The sequence below is a fragment of the Metopolophium dirhodum genome, chromosome 2, assembly GCF_019925205.1.
Source record: "Metopolophium dirhodum isolate CAU chromosome 2, ASM1992520v1, whole genome shotgun sequence".
Taxonomy (NCBI): Eukaryota; Metazoa; Arthropoda; class Insecta; order Hemiptera; family Aphididae; genus Metopolophium; species Metopolophium dirhodum.
Genome location: NC_083561.1, coordinates 44159167 through 44182128, shown reverse-complemented (window position 1 = coordinate 44182128; position 22962 = coordinate 44159167). Strand labels below are relative to the sequence as shown.

At 28.0% G+C, this 22962-nt stretch overlaps 1 long non-coding RNA gene and 1 pseudogene across 1 annotated transcript; one reads left to right on the top strand and one right to left on the bottom strand.

The window, feature by feature from the left end:
* Nucleotides 1-2784: 2784 nt before the first annotated feature.
* On the top strand, nt 2785-4863 carry LOC132938959 (uncharacterized; annotated as a pseudogene).
* Nucleotides 4864-15864: 11001 nt separating this feature from the next.
* On the bottom strand, nt 15865-17274 carry LOC132937993 (uncharacterized). Its single transcript, XR_009663863.1, has 3 exons — nt 16910-17274; nt 16169-16343; nt 15865-16070 (listed from the first exon to the last, which is right to left on the bottom strand). It is a non-coding gene; the product is annotated as an uncharacterized LOC132937993 (long non-coding RNA).
* Between the last annotated feature and the right edge of the window lie 5688 nt (nt 17275-22962).

The following is a 22962-nucleotide window of genomic DNA, read 5'->3' as shown; positions in this document are numbered from 1 at the left end:
ATACATACCAAAATGTTTGTAATACCAGTACCTGACTCTCAAATCCTGATAATTTACTCCACTCTAAAATGCTTTTCACAAACTACGGTATAAGGAGTGACTTTTAAGTTGGAGCAAGGTATAGCTCTCATTAATTTAGTTTTTAGTTCCTCATTTTTTGGAAACAAAATTCAAGAAACGTTTTCTGGATTTGACCTAGGTATACCTCGATTGATTATGCACAACATAATATCCTATGGAAGATACAACACATTTTCTTAAAACAATAATTTAAACTAAAATTTTTACCTTTTTTCACCATTAATGACATTAAGATCCTAAAATTAAAAAAAAATTACTAATAATATGTACTTACTAACTTGGGTACATTTTGTAGAAATAAAATACCTCTTCTGCATTAATAATAGTTTCACTTAAATCCTCTACTTCAGTTACAGTATATATTAATTTGTTGTGATCCTGCAAAATATTTTTGGCATTTAATAATTCATATTTAACTAAAAATTGTTTATAATTAATTAACAATAAATTTTTTTTTATCTCAAGTCCGATACATTCAAATTGGTAGTCATCGATATTTGGGTTGAATGTAGCCTGCCCAAATCCAGCTTCAGCTACACCGATACCTTCTGACGTTCCTTTACCAGAAATTATTAATTTCTCCCTTTCACTTGATTCTGGAGGCATTCTAGTAGTTTTATTTCCAGTCTGACCAAGGTACTTTTTTAAATCTGAATTTTTTTTTCGCCACATCTATATTATATAAAACATATATCTATATTAACTACAATAGCTTTGTATCAACAAACAGTCAACACTTGTTATTATGCCAACAATTTGTACGTCCAGCAATATAATTTATAATACGTTTGTGAATAAAATAGTTATGTTTGCCTACTTTTTTCTACTGGTCTGCAGTTTTGAAGTTACCAAGTTCATTCAGTTTCTTTGGTAAGGTCTTCCCATTAAGCATTAGGTACCGAGAAATCTGCCAGACTGAACTCCTTATGGTCAGACATAAAATTGATCAAATGATCAATTTAACCAACGGCCCTTTTGCTTGTTCTTTTTTGGTAACGATGACCCTTCTTTGAATACAGGTGAAAAGGCAGATCACGAGCTTGTGATGATGTTTCAAAGTCTTGGGTAAAACATTACTCAGCTTATTGCAGTATTTTGTTCAAAAGGACCAGTGAATGATAACTAAAACATAATTATATAAACTTAATAATATGTATATTACTATGTTTTTCAGGTATTGTTCTCACACAATTAGGTAGTTATAAAGGCAATATCATTGCTTGAAAATGCTGGTGTTATGATAGATAGTATTGTTTCTGATGCTGGTTCTTCCAATAGAACATTAGAAAGAATTTGGTATAAATGGAACAAATGATAATTCTTGAAAATAGTATTATACACCCAATGAATAGGAAACGTAGAATCTATTTTTTTTAGATGCTCCACATTTGCTAAAAACAGTACGAAATAGATTATACAAAAAAAAAACATTAAGAGTAGGTTTAAAACACATGTACAATAACACACTATAGTAATCAGTAGTTAATTACTTCTACAATCAAATGGTATCTCCTGAAAATGAATCAATTAGTTGGTCTCATTATGAATCATTGCACAATTTATTATGACCTAAGACAAATTTCAAAAAGAATTTGTCCAAAATTAACAAAACGACATTTGTGCTTGGTCAGTTTTTCAAAGATGAACGTAAAACCAAGGCTGGGCATTAACTTAACTAGTTACTTTTGGATATTCATTAACTTAACTATAAACTTATTAAATTTATTTTTTAATTAACGTGAAATTAACAAGTTGATTTTCATTTTACGGAGTAAGTTAAGTTAATTTTTTACATTTCACTATTTCAGTCTATTTCATTTTTATGTCAAAAATATTTACCGTGATTTGTTTTAAGTTAAAAATTTTAAATTTTTCCAATCACCCTGTACTCTAAAGGAACACCCTATATGTATAGTGTATACATCAGAAAATATTTTATAATTAAAGGTTTTATATTATTAAATTAATTATATCAAGTAACAATAATAATATAGACCCTTTATGACTATATGGCATTATGGCTACACCTATATGGGTATATTATTGTTATCGACGACCAAAGTCGTCATTTCGGAAAAAGAATTTAATAAATCCAACAAGTCTAAAAATAAACAAAAACCAATAATCGATACTAAGATTTTGTGTGATATGGGCCTTTAACTGTATCAGTAATATTTAGTAATCAGTTATGAACTTTTGGTTACACACAAATGACACAAACAGTATGCACGTTTATAATTAAAATATAATAATTAAAAATACTTACTCATCATATTCAACAATTTAAATCAATATAAGGACATTGACATAAGGTAAGTGACAACTAATATTAAAGTGGAAATAGATGTTTAATTATTTTGAATTGTATCTTATTAGGTATTTAATGTCTTCAGCATTAAGATTTTTGTCATGACTGAAACGGAAATAACATTACGATGGCCATTCTTAAACGATTACTTTGAACAATTGAGGCGTTGACATGGAAAAGGTACTAAGTCAAAAAAAATCAATTTTTCGTTTTTTCGTTGAAAAGGTACTAAATACATATGCCAATGGCCTGGAAAAAGAACTAACTCAAATTTCTTTAAATATTAATAATTACGTTGAACACAAGATGGCACTGGTTGTAAATCATACAATATGCTAAAATCAGTTTTTTCCTTCTCCTGTAAAATTTGGTTTTTATGACTTAGTACCTTTTCCATGTCAACGCCTCAATTATCAAGCAAATATGATGGACCAAATTTATATTTCAAGCGCATTTTATGCAAACCAAAAAATAAAAAGATTTCTACTTCCCAAACATCCAATTCAAATTTAAGAACACATATTAAAGTTAAAACTAAAATAAAATATGCTGACAGGACATTTAAATATTACTAATGAATACCTAATAAATAATATATTTTCCAGCTTGTACATTACAATCATTTAAATGCGTTCAATATTTGCACCAAAAAAAGATCAAATGAAGATTTTTCTGTTCAAGAATCAAAAAAAACAGTTAAAACTTTGCGAAGTAGGCAAAATTTGTTCAAAAAATTTAAGTCAAGCTGAATTTGACAATGCTAATTTACAGCTCATAATTATTAGTACTGTCTCTCCGTATTCTTTAATTGAACATATTTTATTAAGTATTGTCAAATAACATCAAACAAAGTTCCAGTCTCGAGAAGAACCCTAATGCGCAATGTGGAGTTCATGTATAACCAGATGATACAACAAATGAAGGATGACTTTTTAAATATTAATTATGTTTGTATAACTGCAGACTGTCGGAATATATTTCATAGGTAAATTTAATTATAAATTAAATTATATTATTGTGCACATAATATTAATATGTAATGATTTTAATACTATTACTTTTATTTATTTTCTGGTCATAGTTCATATATTGGCTTTACGGTGCATTGGATTGAGCCTAGCACACTGGAACGCAATTCTAAAGCACTTGCATGCTAACGCATGATCGGGCATCATTCATATGATAACTTTGCTGAATGAATTGATAAGGTGCTTAATGAATTTAATATTCAAAAATAACAACCCTCGTTGTTACAGACAATGCTGCAAATTTCGTAGAGTCTTTTAGGTATGTATATTGTTATTTCTCTAGACTTTTTGCATTTCAAATAAAGTACCTACATAACACATACAGGTTATAATATTAAATATATCACAACAGTTCAAAATGTATTATTTGAGTCAGTATGAATTAATTAATTAATTTTTTAAATATAATAATATTGTTGTTTTATATTGGACATTATATTTATGTATGTGTGTATAAAGTACATTGCTACAGTTATGAACTAATGGAATAATGACGTATTCTAAACAGATTTGAACTATAGATTAAAATAATTGATTGTATATGTAAATTTATACTTTAGAGTGTTCAGTAATGAAAATGAAAATGAAACTGAAACTGATCATACAGTTAATGAAATGGATGCCACAGAAACAGCAGAAACGGATATTGATCCAACAAATATTGAAATGATAGAATTAACCGATGTTTTGGAATCCCCAAACATAGAAATGTCTTTAGATTTCTCATTGCCTCCCCATCAAATGCGTACAGCACACACCTTAAATTTTATTGCTGTGAACGATATACGTGAAGCTGCAAAGGATGTTACATATAGACTTATGAGTAAGAGAGTGTTCGGAAAGTGTCGAAAACTTTTTAACAAACAAAATCAGTCAAAGCTTAGTGCTGATCAAATAAAACAATACCTTGGTCAATATCTTATTACACCTAATGCAACAAGTTTATTACTTATTATTTATAAATTAGAATTTTTTGTTTTGAACAAAAGTATTGAAACATATACAAATAATTGTCTTAATTGTATTAACATTTTATTGTATGTCCAGGTGGAATTCTTACTATGCCGCCATAAAATGTGTTGAGAATCATATAGAAAAAATTTAAATGATCTGTATTGAGCTGCAATTGCCAATTATTTCAAAACCTCGTGAAGTTGCGTTTTTAAATGAATATTGCAAAGTAAATGACTAATTTAATCTAATAATTTGTATGTAGTTATTATAATATCATTTTTTATAACATGAATTTTATTGTTTTCTAAATATTATTAGGTTATGAAGCCTATAGCTCAGGCCTTGGATATACTACAGGGAGATAAACATGCGTCATTAGGATACCTGTTCCCTACAATAAGTGTAATAAATAAATCATTAAACGAGATGAACAATTAATTTTTTTGTAGACCGCTTGTTAATGCATTAAAGAAAGGTACAGACAAAAGGTAATGAATTTTAGTTGTGAATGTGAAATATATATACCCATCCATTAATCCAAAATATTTAAACATTCAAATGTGTCATCTAATTATGCGAAAAAAAATTTACTTTTAGTGTATTATTATTTTGTAAATTGCTATTATATTTTATAGTTAATCAATTTTTATAGATTCCAAAAATGTACTGAATCTCAAGCATGTCAATTTGCAGCTTGTTTAAAACCCAAGTTTAAATTTCACTGGACAGATCCAGATAAGAGAAATTATATTAAAGAAGCATTATATGGATAATGGATATGTTAGTGAACAATGTGTTGAAAATTCACAAGAAAGTAATGTAATATTAAGTTCAACTTTTCAAAATATTGATACTTCTTCTGGTGACAATTCTGAGGATGATTTTTTTAGTTTCAATGAAACTGTAATATAAAATAATGATAATGATATTAAAACTATCATAAATGATTATTTTACAAACAATAATATAAAAAATGTTAATGATTTACCACAAATTCTTAAAAAGCTATACTTAAATTTTGATACTGCAGTTCCATCATCTGCGCATGTAGAACCCTTGTTCAGTGCTGGAGGACAGTTGTTCGAGAAGAGAAGAGCATCAATAGCAGATAAAAATTTTAAAATGACCCTCCTCTTAAAGTTCAATGAAGTTAAACAACTTTAGAAATGAAAACTTCAATGAAATACAGTATACTGTATAAAGTATAAACATTTGTTCTATAGTCATAGTCCAAAAATTATTTTTGGGTTTCAAGGTTTGTAAAAAAATAAAGTATGCTTAAAAAAAAATTAACTAATTTTTAAATAAATAAAAAGTTAAAAAAAAAATTTGTATTAACTTTTAACTTTTTGTTATTGGTGCATATTAACTTAACTTAACTGAGTTAAAAAAATCATTAACTTGCCCAGCCTTGCGTAAAACTAGCGGATCAGGTTAGATTGTTAAAGAAAATATTTATTTTTTACTACCTAAGCCTATAATTATATTTATGTTACATCAGTTTTATATCTCATACTTGTTTTCACAGATATTTAGTAATTCAATTGCAGTTGGCTTAAAATATTATAGAGAGTATCAAAAAGTACCAGAACTCGAAAATAGTTTAAGACTGAACATTTTTCAAATTTATTTATTAATATTTTTGATGCATTAAACAGAAAATTCCCAGTCGAGGGTATAAGAAAAAATTTTGAGGATTTTAAAGTATTTATATTCATAAATATTTCACAATAGAATATTTTTTGGCAATTTCTTGGAATAGTTCGTCAGGCATCAGTCCAAACAATCATCCTAGTACTCCAACGTTTGTACATATCTATAAGATATTATCGTCAGTTATCGTACTACAGTTATCTCATTAAATATTCATAGTAACAAGAATTTTAATGGTTACATGCATTAAGAATGTAATGTATATAATATGAAAAAAAACCTTAAATATGTATGGATATAATGAACTTACAACTAGGAATTTTCCAACTTTGATACTGCTGTCGCAAAAAGTTGGTAAAATGTACTTAATAAATGTACTACTGAATTAGCTCTATTGTATATTCATAAAGACATTGTTAAAAAAAAAAAAGAGAGAAGAGTTCAATTTTTATTTAATGATTAATAATGTTTAAATGTACCTACAAACTTTAATAAATATAAGAATATTGTTTAAGTCAAATTATTAAACATCTAAATATTATTATTTTATTATTAAATATTACTATTAATTTGATTCTACTATTATTTAATTAGTGAGTATATTATATTTTAAGTAATTTTTATCTTTCCCCTGGTAAGATTTTATCCTGCGGTCACGCTTGCCCCCCCCCCCCCCTTAAATAAGTAGGTATCTAGCTGTAGATTAGTGAAAAAGTATTATAATTAAGGTAGTAACTAAGATATAGAATATAATTTTCAAATTTTGTGGAATTCCGGAAAATTGGAAAAACCTGCACCGGCACCCTTCAATCATCTTTTGCAGTACTTAGTTTTCTCTCTAATATTAATTTGGACCTTAATATATTTTTTTTTATTTATTATTTATCCTTTTTAACAGTGTTAAGTTGCTTCTTCTTATAAAGCGACAAAAGCCAAATACATTTTTTACCTTCTGACATCCGTTTTCTTTTTATATGTTTTCATGCAAACAGCTTTGTGTTTGTGGTACTTTATAATCAAACAGATATGGTCACTGTTCATGTCGCCAACGTCCATTAAGTCCTACACTTGCCGTAATGTAATGAATACTAGGATATTGGTTGTTGGTGTTATAATGTCATAATGGGCCCCTAATACACAGATAAAAATTATTAAACTGTTGTAAAATACTATTGATATTTTAAATTAATTTTTAACAAGGAATTTGTAACCAAATTGTTCTAAATCAAATATGTTTTTATATATTTTACATGTTACCTAGATTCATTGACCGGCAACAAACATAATAGATAATAAATTATTATATGAAATAAAATATAAGTATTCAAATAAATAGTTAGTAGAATACGCAAATGGAGTATGGTTTATATGAATATGGACTAGTACAGGAGACAATATGCAAGTCATGATTTATCATGGGTTGTAGGGTGTCTCGTCGGGCAACACCCGAGAACCTCTATGTCTCTCTATTAGCTCCCAGACATAATATGAGGTACATAATTGTAGCCGCAAAGCATCAAACCAGGAGTACTTTATGGTACAGACTACAGAGGATTAGGTAGGAGCAGTATTTATCTAATAATAAAATCTCAAATATTATGAGCTACAAAATGGTAAAGTTGCTATTACCTGTTCTATTGAACTGTACAGCACTCTTTTTGTGTGGGATTTTCTGTTCTTGGTGGGCTTGGACAGGTATTGAAGCCCTGGGAATATAGAAGGAGACTTCACTAGTCTACTTAAAATGTTTCAGGTTTATCTGAAAAAACAATTCAATTAGGTAGGTATCTACTAAATGTTGCATAATATTATAATTGATACTATTGCAACAACTAAATATTAAAAACATTATTTATACATAATACATACCAAAATGTTTGTAATACCAGTACCTGACTCTCAAATCCTGATAATTTACTCCACTCTAAAATGCTTTTCACAAACTACGGTATAAGGAGTGACTTTTAAGTTGGAGCAAGGTATAGCTCTCATTAATTTAGTTTTTAGTTCCTCATTTTTTGGAAACAAAATTCAAGAAACGTTTTCTGGATTTGACCTAGGTATACCTCGATTGATTATGCACAACATAATATCCTATGGAAGATACAACACATTTTCTTAAAACAATAATTTAAACTAAAATTTTTACCTTTTTTCACCATTAATGACATTAAGATCCTAAAATTAAAAAAAAATTACTAATAATATGTACTTACTAACTTGGGTACATTTTGTAGAAATAAAATACCTCTTCTGCATTAATAATAGTTTCACTTAAATCCTCTACTTCAGTTACAGTATATATTAATTTGTTGTGATCCTGCAAAATATTTTTGGCATTTAATAATTCATATTTAACTAAAAATTGTTTATAATTAATTAACAATAAATTTTTTTTTATCTCAAGTCCGATACATTCAAATTGGTAGTCATCGATATTTGGGTTGAATGTAGCCTGCCCAAATCCAGCTTCAGCTACACCGATACCTTCTGACGTTCCTTTACCAGAAATTATTAATTTCTCCCTTTCACTTGATTCTGGAGGCATTCTAGTAGTTTTATTTCCAGTCTGACCAAGGTACTTTTTTAAATCTGAATTTTTTTTTCGCCACATCTATATTATATAAAACATATATCTATATTAACTACAATAGCTTTGTATCAACAAACAGTCAACACTTGTTATTATGCCAACAATTTGTACGTCCAGCAATATAATTTATAATACGTTTGTGAATAAAATAGTTATGTTTGCCTACTTTTTTCTACTGGTCTGCAGTTTTGAAGTTACCAAGTTCATTCAGTTCATTGAATTTTTTTTTCGAGCACAAGCTTTTCGCCACATCTATTTTATATAAAACATATATCTATATATACTTATAATAGCTTTGTAAAAAACTTTTAGAATGAGTATGTACTAAGTTGAAGTCTTAACAGTCTTGTATAATTGTATTATAATAATAATAATATTATAAATTGATAAAATGATAACATGGTTTTATTGAAAAAATCAATTCATTTTATTTTTTAACGTTGTCATCACTGTACATTTTACAATAGTTAAAAAAATGACCGTATGCATATTTCAGCCATTGAACTATAATATAACAGCGAGATATCATCAAAATCAAATTTCAAAATGTTTGAATTCATTCAAAATCGAGATTCCTGTCTTTTGGTGTACGAGGATTTAAAAAGGCTCTATGGTTGAAGTACGTGCGACCATTATTTCACCCGTAATTGGAGTAGCAAAAAGTTGAAAAACGCAATATGTGATTATTCGTATAACCAGACATTTCCTTATAGTATACGTATGTATGACGTTTTAAGTAATAATTGTTTTGAACTTTTTTGTCACACTTATTCTAGTAGGCATGTTGCTCATTATTTATCAATGTAAATCGATAGGCATATAAGAATAAAATATTAAAACCTATAAAATAATAGGTCAATTAACTCTAATATAATATTTGAGCTAACAAGTAACAACACAAAATTGGATGTACATTTTCAAAAATTAGGTCCTTTAATATGGGTCGTATCGTTTTGAAATCTTTGAGGTTCAATGCAGTGACACCTCTAGATCAAATTTCTGTTCTCGAAAAAGCCGCGTCTCGTATTTAAGTTTGAGAAATTGGTAAAACTAAATTTCCCGCTAATTTTTTTTTAAAAAAAATTCAAATTTTGATCACAACATTTACCCCTTAATAGTAGAGTTAATAAACTTTTAAAAACTGGTAACTGGTCTAGAGACGTTTCTGCTTTGATCCTTGAAGGTTTCATTAAGATAGGACTTTTGTTGAAGGATTTAGGTTTTTAGATAGGTTTTTCAAATTCTTATTTTATTGAAAACCTAAATCATTCAATATAAGTGCTATCGTTATGAAACCTTCAAGGATCAAAGCAGTCAACCCTCGAGATCAAATTTCTATTCTCAAAAAAGTCGCGTACCGACCTTAAGTTTGAAAAATTAACAAAAGAAAATTTCCCGCCAATTTCATTTTTGAATAATTCAAATTTTGAACACGTAATTTACTCCCTTAATAATTGAGTTAATAATCTTTTAAAAACTGGAAACTGGTCTAAGATCGTTTCTGCTTCGAACCTTGAAGGTTTCATAAAGATAGGACTTTTATTGAAGGATTTGGTTTTTTCAAAATCGTAATATATCAAGAAAACCTAAAAACTTCTATATCGATCGTATCGTCTTGAAATCTCCGAGGTTCAATGCAGTGATACCTCTAGATCAAATTTCTGTTATAAAAAAAGGTGCGTCTCGTATTTAAGTTTGAGAAATTGGCAAAACAAAATTTCCCGCCATTTTTTTTTTTTTGAAAATTCAAATTTCGATCACAACATTTACCCCATTAACAATTGAGGACTTTTACTGAAGGATTTAAATTTTTTAATATGTTTTTCAAATTCTTATTATATATTATATATTCAATATAAGTCATTTCTTTAATAATATCAGTATTTCCTATTTAACAAGTTTTTGAGACCAAAAGATTTACAACATCTAGGCATATTTTAAATGATATTTATATTTACATTTTTCTAAATCTAGTATTAACAATATTTTTATGTTTAAATACAAGTAATAATAAACATTATTTAAATAGCTTTTCAAAATTATACACATAATATCAGAATACTTGCACAGTTTAGTATTTTTAATAGAAATTAAATTAATTAATTTATAGTTACTTTTAGTTATGTTAAGTGAACATCATAAGCAAACCCTCAATACCATAAGTAATAATTCATTGAACCAGTGAAATATAAATTATTCTCAATTGTATTTTATCAAGTATAGTACTAAGATTACGAAAAATGTAGTAAATGTTTTTAGTTACCACTTAGGTAACAGTAAAAGTGTTTTTAAAAAATATTTATAAACAAAATATGATGTAATATAAAATAATAAAAAAAAAAGATAATAGGTACTTAATTTTTAAAACCACCCTAGGTAACAGTACAAGGAAAATAAAATACACGTCACTAGATAACAATTAGAAAAGTAATTTCAATTTTCAAGTTTCAAAGTACCTACTAAGGCACAGTGCATTTATAAAAACTGAATCTTCGATTGAATAATTTGAGCTTATTTGAGGTTGGTTAGGTTCTCTAGAGGTCATTTTCCGAAATTTTCAATAGTTTTTCCAAAATTTGGGATAAACTGCCAAAAAATAGTAAATAATTTGTTTAACTTGTTTGAAATTGATTTTAATTATTTACTATTTAGTTGCAACTCCAAAAATAACTGTGCTACCTAGAGACTTAACTTATATTTTAACAATTATTAATTCATCATTGCTTTCAAATTTAAATTCATCTATACTTTAAACCATACACCTATAAACTAACTATGCATAGAACAGGTACATCAATGATGATGCAAAAGGAGAATGCAGACATGCATTTAGCTACAGGTATAACATTGAAGGGTAACAAAAGTCAATAATATTTTTTAATATAAAAAAGTAATATAATATTAAGTTTGATAAATAATAAATATTTCATAGTATTATTGTAATTTGTCAAAATATCATAATTATATAAATATATATTTACTCATCATTGTGTTGGAATGAAGTTAACAATAAAAAATGAATTAACAGGGGTCAGCCATTGTCCATATTTCTTACAAACACAAATATTACTGAAAAAGTGGCAGTAAATTTATGTTTGCTCACATAATATAGGTACTTTTATACATTGTCCCTTAATATGGACTATATTGTTTATGTGTTATACAGCATTATCTTTATAAGGAGAAAAGAATACCAATTTTATTATGTACTAGAAAATCCCTATGTAGTACCTTCTATTAATTGTATATTTATTTGAGTGAATAAAGTAGTCTGTTTGGTCTGTTGATAGTCACCAAACGTGGAAGTGTGTTTAAATAGTATAGTCTGGAGTACATGTTTAAATCCAATAAAGGTATCGAAATTATAGGGTTAAATATTTTATACACTTATCTTTCTTTATGTTATAACACCTAATTATTGCAAATTGCATTAAACTTAAATTTATTTTTTCTAAATATACCAATAAATTATAAATACTGAATAGATTGATACAGTTAATACATTTTAAAAACAAGAAATTGTCACACAACAAAATTAAACCATAAACAACTAAAAACTATGAATAATTTGAAAGGTTAGGAATTAAAATAAATTTAAAGTACTTATTTTATTTTATTAGTACAAAAAAAAACCAAAATTAAAAACATTCATTGCCATTTAAATCATTTTAATAATGTAAAGAAAAATATCTTGTTGAAATAATACTGTCGATTTTGTACTACAATCCAGGCTGAAACAGAAATAAAATTGAATGATTCAGTGGCCTAATATGTTTAATCATATATTTAATACAGTAAGAATATGTACATAAATATAATTAGAATGAAGATTTAATAAAACTGTGAAGAAACTGCCTATTGCATGTAGCGATCTGCCATTTAGTTGCATAATACCTATTACAAGTTTAGTTTATCTTCAATAAAAACAGAAGTGTTAATAATAATCATTGAATATACCTATTACCTACTGAAATACTTGTCCCAAAAAATAATTATGTTTACAAAGTATTTAAAAAACTATAAACATATAGATATAAGTAATAACTAATACGTAACAACAAATATCAATTTTTATTTTTGTTTCTAAATATTATATAAATAAATAGATTAGTTTCTTGCGCCAATATGAAATTGTGGAATTGTAAAGTTAAAAATAATCAAATTAAATTTATTTTATGAATATCTACTAAAAATTTACTACAATAATATCCAAAGTAGTATTTAAATCTGAGAATAATTATAGGCATCATACATTCATACCTTTTCAATAAATTTAGTTAGGTTTGTTTGGCACATATTTTAACATATTATTATATATTAAATTTATTTCTTATAGCACAGTAAGTATACTTTCACTAATATTAAAGCTGCATTTAACTCCAAAAATTTAAATAATATTACTAGTAATCGTGAGTATGTACCTACTGTGAAAGTGTGAAGTATAAAGCATAGAATAGAGATTAAAGTATTGGTATAAAGTATAAAGTATAAAGTTAAATGTATTAAAATTTAAATTTAAAATATGAATATTATATATTATGATTAATGATCATTGATCAATAAATGATAAAAACCTAACTTCACCGATTAAAAGCTAACTAAACAGGGTTTTATTTTATAGAAGGCAAAATTTCTCGCTATACATTTTTTCAATCATATGAAACAGATTTTTTTATTTTTGATTTATTCGCTGGTCAACGCCGCGGGAATTGGGATTTTTTCTAACTTTTGTAGGTTGGCATAAGCATTATTTTTTTTTTCTTATCAAGTTCACTGTTATCAATTGTTATCAAAATCGGGGAAACTGTACCCGTCCCTTATAGTTATTATATAGTTCAATATATTTCAGATGTCAGCTAACATATAACACTAACATTGATAATAATATTGATCGTAAATATTAAAAAAAACACAAAATAAAACACTACAAAGCGTCTGTTGATTATCAGCTGTGCTGCCAGTGAGCACCGATGACTACGTCTACGTTGACATAATAATAACAACAATATTATACAGTGAAACCTCCACTAACGAACACCTCCCAATAGCGGACGTTTTTTGGGGAACGGGGACATTTTCACTACTTTTCAATCGGAAAACCTCCGAATAGCGGACTCTCCGAATAACAGACATTATTTTATTAAAGAATTTTTAAAACAATGGTATAAATCCCTAATCATTATTTGAAAATAGAATCTGTAATATGCCTATCTGTAATACGTATTCACATTCGTATGCACTCTTGTAATAATGTAACATAATTACGATAACAAACTCGTTATGTGACGATACGATTATGACAAATTCGGTTATCGGTGAAGCGATTATGTGTTATGACAAAAGTATGTCAGTTAGTGACGGTTTTCGACGCGATGACTACGTTAAAACGAAAGCGGTTGTCGCTTCGCGAAAAAATTGACATTTTAGATTACCGTAAAAACAACGGAAACGTAGGAATTCGTGCACTCGCAGAAAATTTTGTATAATTTTAATTTTAATTGTAAAAATATACTATAAATAATAATATGTAATTTGTAAAAATATAAAAATGTAATAATAAATAATAAATAATAATTTTTGATTTTGATTGTAAAAATATACTTTAAATAATAATATATAATTTGTAAAAATATAAAAATGTAATAACTTACAATAAATAATAAGTAAAAACATTACATATATGTACATACATAGTACATTATTATACAAATACATTTCAAAAATGTATCTCCTCTGAATAACGGACACCTCCGAATAACGGACAAAATGTTGGTGACCAAGAGTGTCCGCTATTCAGAGGTTTCACTGCATTAATATTTGATACGATAATAAATTCGCGTTCAAGATCTAACCAAATGTAAATGTATAACTATTTTTCGGACTTCTTATATTCAACGAGTAGTTTCATCGTATATTATAATAATATGCTAATCTGTATGATCCAATTAAGTGGGAAATAATTGCAAGGATTAAAGCACAGTAAAAGTCCTTGAATAACTCAGACGACTTAAAACTAAATTTACAGAATCACATTTTGATAGTCACTTCATAAAATGAACGACTATATTTCTAGTCGACTGTATAATAGTCGACTTTATGATAATGATACAGAATCGCCCTGCTGGACACCTTTTAGAACATGTTTCACAATTGAAAACGATTTATTTCATTATTCCCTAAAAGTAGTATGATGACGGTTACTTGAAACATCTGAATTCTGAATATATTCTGGGATTGGTACATCTCAATTCGAGATTCATATTAGCTTAGTTTATCGTACATAAAATTACCTGAAATAAATGTTTTCACTGTTTTATCCTGGAACCATGCATCAACATCATTATTATCATAATTGTCGATTGAAAGTGATAAGCTGTTACGGGGCCTAGACGCTATAATATTATATCCACCTTGACAACCACGATTAAAGATAGTATGGTCACAGAATAAATTATTCTGTGGTATGGTTTCGTGACGACGTATGATAATGTATAGGCAAGATTCAAGAAGCGGCCACGAAAGTGCTTACAGCACAGGCCTTATACCACGATTAAAGATAATATAGACTATAGTACTATCTACTAAAACAAATATAAAGATTGGTGCTAGCAAAACTATTCATACACAATTTTTATTTTTATTAATCAACGATTAAAAATTAAAAAAGGTGGGCATGTGGATGTCGCTCTGTTGTACAGTAGGTTACAAGTGGGTCACTGTAATGGATGGTATTACATTTGAATTCAATGATATAATATCATTGTATAAGAAAAACGATTCTGAGCGAAAACGGTCAGTCAGCCTATGATATTACCAAGTATATTTGATGATATTATTGTAAATAAAGTAATTTATATATAACCTATTTACGTGGAGCCTTGTTTTCAGTTTTCAATCCTTAGCTATAAAAGTTGAACATTTTATAAATTTTTAACTCAAAAATAATTATTAAATTATAAATTTGATACATTTTGTCAAAATTTGAACTTTAAATACTTATAAAAAAAAATTATGCCTATGTATTTTTAATATTTTTCAATTGCCATTAGAACGATATATCAGGAGTTTTATATTAAATTTTCACAGTTTTTTACCCTACAAATACAATTTTATTGATATTAATAGAAAAAAAACTAAACCTAAAGACAAGTGGCATTCGGGGACTGCCTGATAAAGCTATTGCATATTAAATAAATAAGAAGTTGATATAATTTTGAATTTTTTATTATTCTAGTTATTCAGGAATTTGTATCATAGAAACTATAGGCCTATGATAACTAAAATATGAAACATAAGTTTGAGATTTAATATTCTCCAAATATCTGGAAAATACGGCGTCGATGGTGGTCCCATATTTTGTAGTAGATTCTTGTGTACATTTTCTACATTTTCGATAGCACTGTATTGCACGACATTCTCTTGGTCTTTATGACTGTCCAATTTCTGTCCTTTTCTGCAAAACAAAATGAAGAAATCATAATATAGTAATAAAATAATAATATTGAGGCATATAATTACAATTTCGATTTTTAAAATACGAAATTTAATTACATTTGTAAATCATCCAATTTTTTTTGGGCAATTTCTTTTACATTACGTTGACGGAATTCTCTTTGACGATCGACATTTGATTTTGGATATTTTTTTTCATTTTTCTTCAAAACTTTTTGACGCTGACGATATGCATTTTGATTCTCACGTTTTCTTTTTTTTCTTTTTTTCTTGACTGCGATAAGAATGAAACAATATTTTCGTTAGGTAAATTATAGTAATTTATAGTTTATACATCACATATTATTAAAATAAATACAATAAAAAAATAAATAGATTTTAACATGCACTTTGATTGCGACGGGGACGGAACAATAGTTAGCCCGTACGGGCCGATCGCTAATTACTTCGCGCGCTGTACTCACACACCGACCGACCTGTGTATAGATGTGTATGTGTGTGTAGCGACTCAAAGGAAGTGGACGGGGTCGCCGAGCAAGACCAGAGAGTGCTAGTGTGTGGGTGGGTGTGTAAATGTGTGTATAATGTGATGTGTGTGCTTAAATAATATTGGACGGGTACCTAACTCAAATAAATGAAAACTAAAATTATAATGGTAGCAAATTGCGATAGTATAATAATTGTTTAAATAATACACAGTGTAAATATATGGCCCTTTTGGCCTAACCGATAAAATAATATAAGCCGCTATTTGAGCTGTTACTCGTAAAAGTATAAATTTGTCCCACTGGCTCGGCAATGCAATATAACATAATAAATAAATTGTTAAAAAAAACTTACAATTTGTCGGTGCACGGCTGGCCAGCTGCTACCTTTGCCTGTATAATAGTTTTATAATAGATACACAACAATAATAATATAAATTCACTGGCTATTCAAGCCAGACAATAATTTAAATAGCAATAACTAAGTACAGTAAAGTTATAATATGATAATTCAAAATATGATTTAAATTACGATCGCACTTGTGACAATGTTATAATATAATACTGTTTGAAATAACCCGACGATTAGCGTTGCGGTATATGTCAACAAAATAATAAAATATGCAAACGGCTATTAGAGCCGATGCTAACAATATAATATTTGTGGCGATTCGCGCCTATATACACAATGAATTATTAAAATAATAATAAAAGACACTGACGGCGATTCGCGCCTACAAAGAGTATAATAATATTATTGGCTATTCGAGCCAAAAATGTATCTAATAAAATGCCGGCGATGTGTGCCCACGTACAATTATTGCGTTGACTGTGTGCAACGAACGAACGAACAGAACTCACTGCCGCACCGCGCCTCGCCCTTGCTGGACAGTACCTGGTTGCGGTCTAATCTACATATTACATAATAATTAATAATCTTAATAATAACTGTGTGTGGTCGGTCGGTGGGTACATTGCTATTGTCGCGGCGGCGACACACTTATTTAAAAATGTTCTTATAAAATATTTTTAAAAAACTTTATTATTATTTGAAATTACAAGATTTCTAACATAAACTAGATCGTAATTTACTTAACGAAAATATTGATATTTAAAACAATTGTAAAAAATCAGCCATTTTACTTTTACTTAATAAGTGTTTTTACCATATAAATTTTTCTAAAAATCAGATTTACAAATTGGCTATATATTGAATATTTCGAAAAATTTTTTTATCAATTTTAAGTTTTTTATTTTCAGTATTAAAAAATAAAAAATAAAATAAAATAAAAAATGTATTCTAAAAATGTAGCGCAAGTGTCTATGAATTATATTCAAAAGAAATTTTTTAAAAATATTGATTAGAACAAAAGTTATTTCATTTGTCAGAATGTCAGATCTCTGTGGGACACCCATGTGTAGGTTAGGTATATATGTATTTTTATAAAATACGCACACATTTTCTTGCACTATTTCTTCACCAGATGCACTTCCTTCACTTTCCATTTTTTTTATATTATATTATATTATATTATAACAACACTTTGAGCATTACCCTGCACGCGTTGTATATAGCAACTGTATATCGTCGCTGAAATTGCAACACCGAATATCTCAAAATTTGACAAAATGAGTTTGTTTTGTTGGTAGATAAGTGAATAATAATAAAAATAATAAATAAATAAAAAAAAAGATAACGCAGCATGTCTCATACACTGTTTATTTTTATCATATCCAGACATAAATATATAAATGTATATTATATATGAACCGTATAATTATAGGTACATTATTATACCTTGCAAATATATCTGCAAACAATAGCCGCTGACAGCGGACTTTCGACCGCAGATAGCACGGTATGACAATAAGGTTCACCGCGCGGTAGACAGAGAGGGGGATTACGGGATTCCGCAGGTAGTGGTCACGCTTTTTCGTTACGAAAAATTTTTTTTCAGTCACTACACCAGACCTGCGATAAAAGCTATGCAATAGCTTAAAAAATTGAAAACTGACAATGTCCGTAAATAGCTCAAAAAGAGTTAAATTATTTTCAAAATTAATAATACAAACATTCAGTGAAATTTTCAAGTATCTACAGTAATACGTTTTTTAATTACAACAAAATAAGAAAATCGTTACATGAGATCGAGTGAATATCAAATGTTGTAAAAATATGAATTTCAAACGCTCATAAAAATTTAATTTGACTTTCATGTAGACGTTTTTAAGCTATTGCATAGCTTTTATCGCAGGCCTGGTGTGGTGACTGAAAAAAAATTTTTCGTAACGAAAAAGCGTGACCACTACCTGCGGAATCCCGTAATCCCCCTCCTGTCTTCCGAGCGGCGACCCGTATTGTCATACAATGCTATCTGCGATCGAAGGTCGGCTGTCGGCGGCTATTGTTTGCAGATATATTTTCAAGGAATAATAATGTACCTATAATTAATAATTATACGGTTTATATTATATAATATACATTTATATATTTATATCTGGATAGTGGATATGATAAAATTACACAGTGTATGAGACATGCTGCGTTATCGTTTTTTTTTTATTATTATTATTTTTATTATTATTCACTTATCTACCAACAAAACAAACTCATTTGTCAAATTTTGAGATATGCGGTGTTGCAGTTTCAGCGACGATATATAGTTGCTATATACAACGCGTGCAGTGTGCACGCCAGGGTAGTGTTATAATATAATATAATAATATAAAAGATAAATACTGAATTGAGATACTGTTTCAAAAGGTGGGGTAGCCATTTACCAAAATAATAATAATGATACTACCAATATTATGACTCCGAATATTGATATAAATGTGGCAAATGTTGTAGATGTAAATGTTAGACGCTCAAATGTTGGAGATATTTGTGCGTGCTTATGCAAACTGCAAAATGGCCTAGAAATAGTCATTGTAGTCATTTACATTACTCCAAATCCAAAATTGGACGAGGTAGAATATTTTATTCATCGCACTTTACTGGAGTACACTGTAGAAGGGTCAAAAATACTTGGTGGAAATTCCCATAAATTTCCACTTATCTTGGCTGGCGATTTCAACATCAACTTCGCTGATAAAAAATCAGAGAGACTAACAACGTTTCTCTTAGAAAAATTAAATTTACGTATAAATAATGATCCACAAGAATCTACTACAAAATATGGGACCACCATCGACGCCGTATTTTCCAGATATTTGGAGAATATTAAATCTCAAACTTATGTTTCATATTTTAGTTATCATAGGCCTATAGTTTCTATGATACAAACTTCTGTATAACTAGAATAATAATAAAAAAATTTTAAATTATATCAACTTCTTATTTATTTAATATGCAATAGCTTTATCGCGGCAATCCCTGAATGCCACTTGACTTTTTTTTTTAATAAAGGTAGACAAACTGATGAATAATCTTGTATTATATTTTCAAATCTTAGATTTAAAAAGAAAAATTTTATGAATTCTCAACTCAAAATAGTTTGCTAATTTTCGTGATTTTTCCGTATTTTTTCAAGATTTGAACTTTAAATGCTTATAAATAAAAACTGTGACTAAGGATTTTTAATATTTTTCAGCTGTATTTGAAACAATAACCTAGGAGCCTTCTATTAAATTTCCAAGCATTTTTACCCAACAGATAAAGTTTTATTGATATTTATAGAAAAAAAACTAAAAAAAATGGAAACTGAAAATGTCCGTAAACAGCTCAAAATAAGTCAAAATATTTGAAAAATGTTATGGTGTATAGAAAATGCTTATATAAACATTCAGTCAAAATTTCATGTATCTACGGTCATTTGTTTTAGAGTTGCACCAAAAACCAAAATCGATTTTCTCAAAAACATATTTTGCGTTAAAATTCCCGTTTTCCTTTAATTTTTCTTTTGTTTTTCACATTACTGAGAAATTTTTACTTTTGACCCTCTTAAATACCAACTAGATTCACTTTCCTATCAGAAAAGTTACTGTTGAAGAAAATCCAAGCTCTTTTACTGTCCTAAAATTTGTTGACGGACACAAAAAAAAGTAAAAAAAAATAAAATAAAAACACACATCATTGTAAAATCAATACATTCATCGCTTCGCTCAGACTCTAAAATTAACTATAAAATCAGTCTATATCGAATAATAAGTAGCAGGTACATTATTATTTGTTAATGACTTAATGTTATATATGAACAAAATGTAAAAGTATTAATTCCTGGGAACTTTAATAATATTATTGATTATTATTTATTATAAAAACTATCAGAATCGTAAATAAATTGTATTGATTTTAATTTCTCTCAAATATCTTAGCCCCTAGTTTTTGTCATACGTTCTACATTCATAACTTTGCTTAATTTTAATTTTAATAAACGTTTTAAAAAGTAATTTCGTTACAGTTGTATAATTGTAAACAATTAAATTAAAATATATAATGAAATTACTACAGCGTTACTGCAAAAGTAATTTGCGTTACGTTACTACCCAACACTACCTACTGTACCTACTATCCATGCCATTCTGAATATTCTTATATTATCCTTATGACTGCTTCAGGTGATATTTTCTTTTTTCTAAGCATTGGCAAGATTATATTTTACAGATAAAACTAGCATTATTGATTTTACTCCCTGGCGGTTACCATAGCAACCGTGTAGTTTTAGGCTGTTGCAGCTGCAAAAACTCACCAAACTTTGCTTTTGGTAATGGGGTGACCGAGCAGCTCGTCGCTTCATTCATTTGATCACGGTTCATGACCCCTTACAGACCTCGTTTGGTCGTTTAAAGTCCTCATCTATTGTATGTACATAGCATACTTAATTTTTTTCGAATACAATATGATGGTTAGAATATTGAACTGAACATTTACACAGTGGTAGAAGAGCTCCGTCAATAACCATCAGGTACACCTATTATAATTTATTATGATTAACAAACAAATATATAAACTTTGTTTAGAATAAAACTAATAGTACTATTATTATACAGAGTGATTTTTATTTATACTGCACTAGGTAATATGGTAACATGGTAAAAAATTAACTTTTTTTTAAATTTAGAGGACTTATTCAAATGATAAAATTGAAATTATAAAAAACATAAATTAAATTATAAATAAGTACAGTACCTACCATAATGCCTGATTTATAAAAAAAAATCATCCTGTAAGCTGTAATTATGCAATCATATGACAACGAGAATATCATGATACCTCCTTCAGATCTATCATATAAATAATATACAAATATAAAATGTCTCATTATAATATAATTTTTTTGTTATACCTATTTTAGCTTGATACCAATTTAATCTTATTCTTATACTTACACAATTACTACAAATTACTATGATTACATTTCAAGTCCTCATCGATTGAGGCTTTTTTAAAAGTTCCTATAATTTTTTTTTAATTTTGCGTGAATCCCTTTCTTGATTACTATTGCACTAAGTAATATGAAATAATATTAAATAGCACTAAAAAAATATTTTATAATATAAATTATATATGGTACATAATTTATTATAATCACCATCCCGACCTATGAAGTAATTTAAAATAAATTACGTTATATTGGTTATATTGAATAATAATATATAAGTTATAAATATATCAAGTAAATAATATTATGTTAAGCCACTTTAAAACAAGATGTATTATATATCTATATGATCATAATAAAAACAAAAATATTTAACGAAACCTATTACAGAAAATAATTTTTAGCTACAACCATAATAATAAACCCACATTTATTATTATTACCTATTCAAAAGAAATTAGTACCTAACAGTAATTTTAGTATAAAGTATTACACTAATATTACTGATATAATTGAAGACAATAATTCTCTCACACCTCTAACTATTCTCATTTAAATTCGTTAGACGATCGAGTGAATGTTTATTGTGATCCACATAAAGTAAAAAGTTTTTTTTTTTTATAATCATTGAGATACAAATTACAAACGTTAAAACACTACGCCGATTCATTGCGTCATGTTATAGTTTATTTAATTGGTATAGGTACACAATTAATATACGCAGTGACACTAATAACATTGCGAGGGTGCGGTCCTGTTCCATTTATATAAAGTAAAAATGTACAAAGGTTTCAACGTGTTCATAAAAAAGATCACCTCACCGATAAATTACGTTTAAAAAAAGGAGCCAATACAATAAAACCAGCGTACAATGTTAATGCGCCAGTATAGTTTGTCCTTTTTTCTTGGCAACGTCGCACCTCGGGTAATATTTCATTATATTAAGGACGATGACAAAATTGATCCGCTGCGTATTACAAGTCTACACCGCCCCGCCATAAGTTAATTATAATATTGAACACATTACTCAGCGTTCGTTGTTGTAGTGGGGGTGGGCGCTGGGCGGGTGGGACAGATGAGTGGT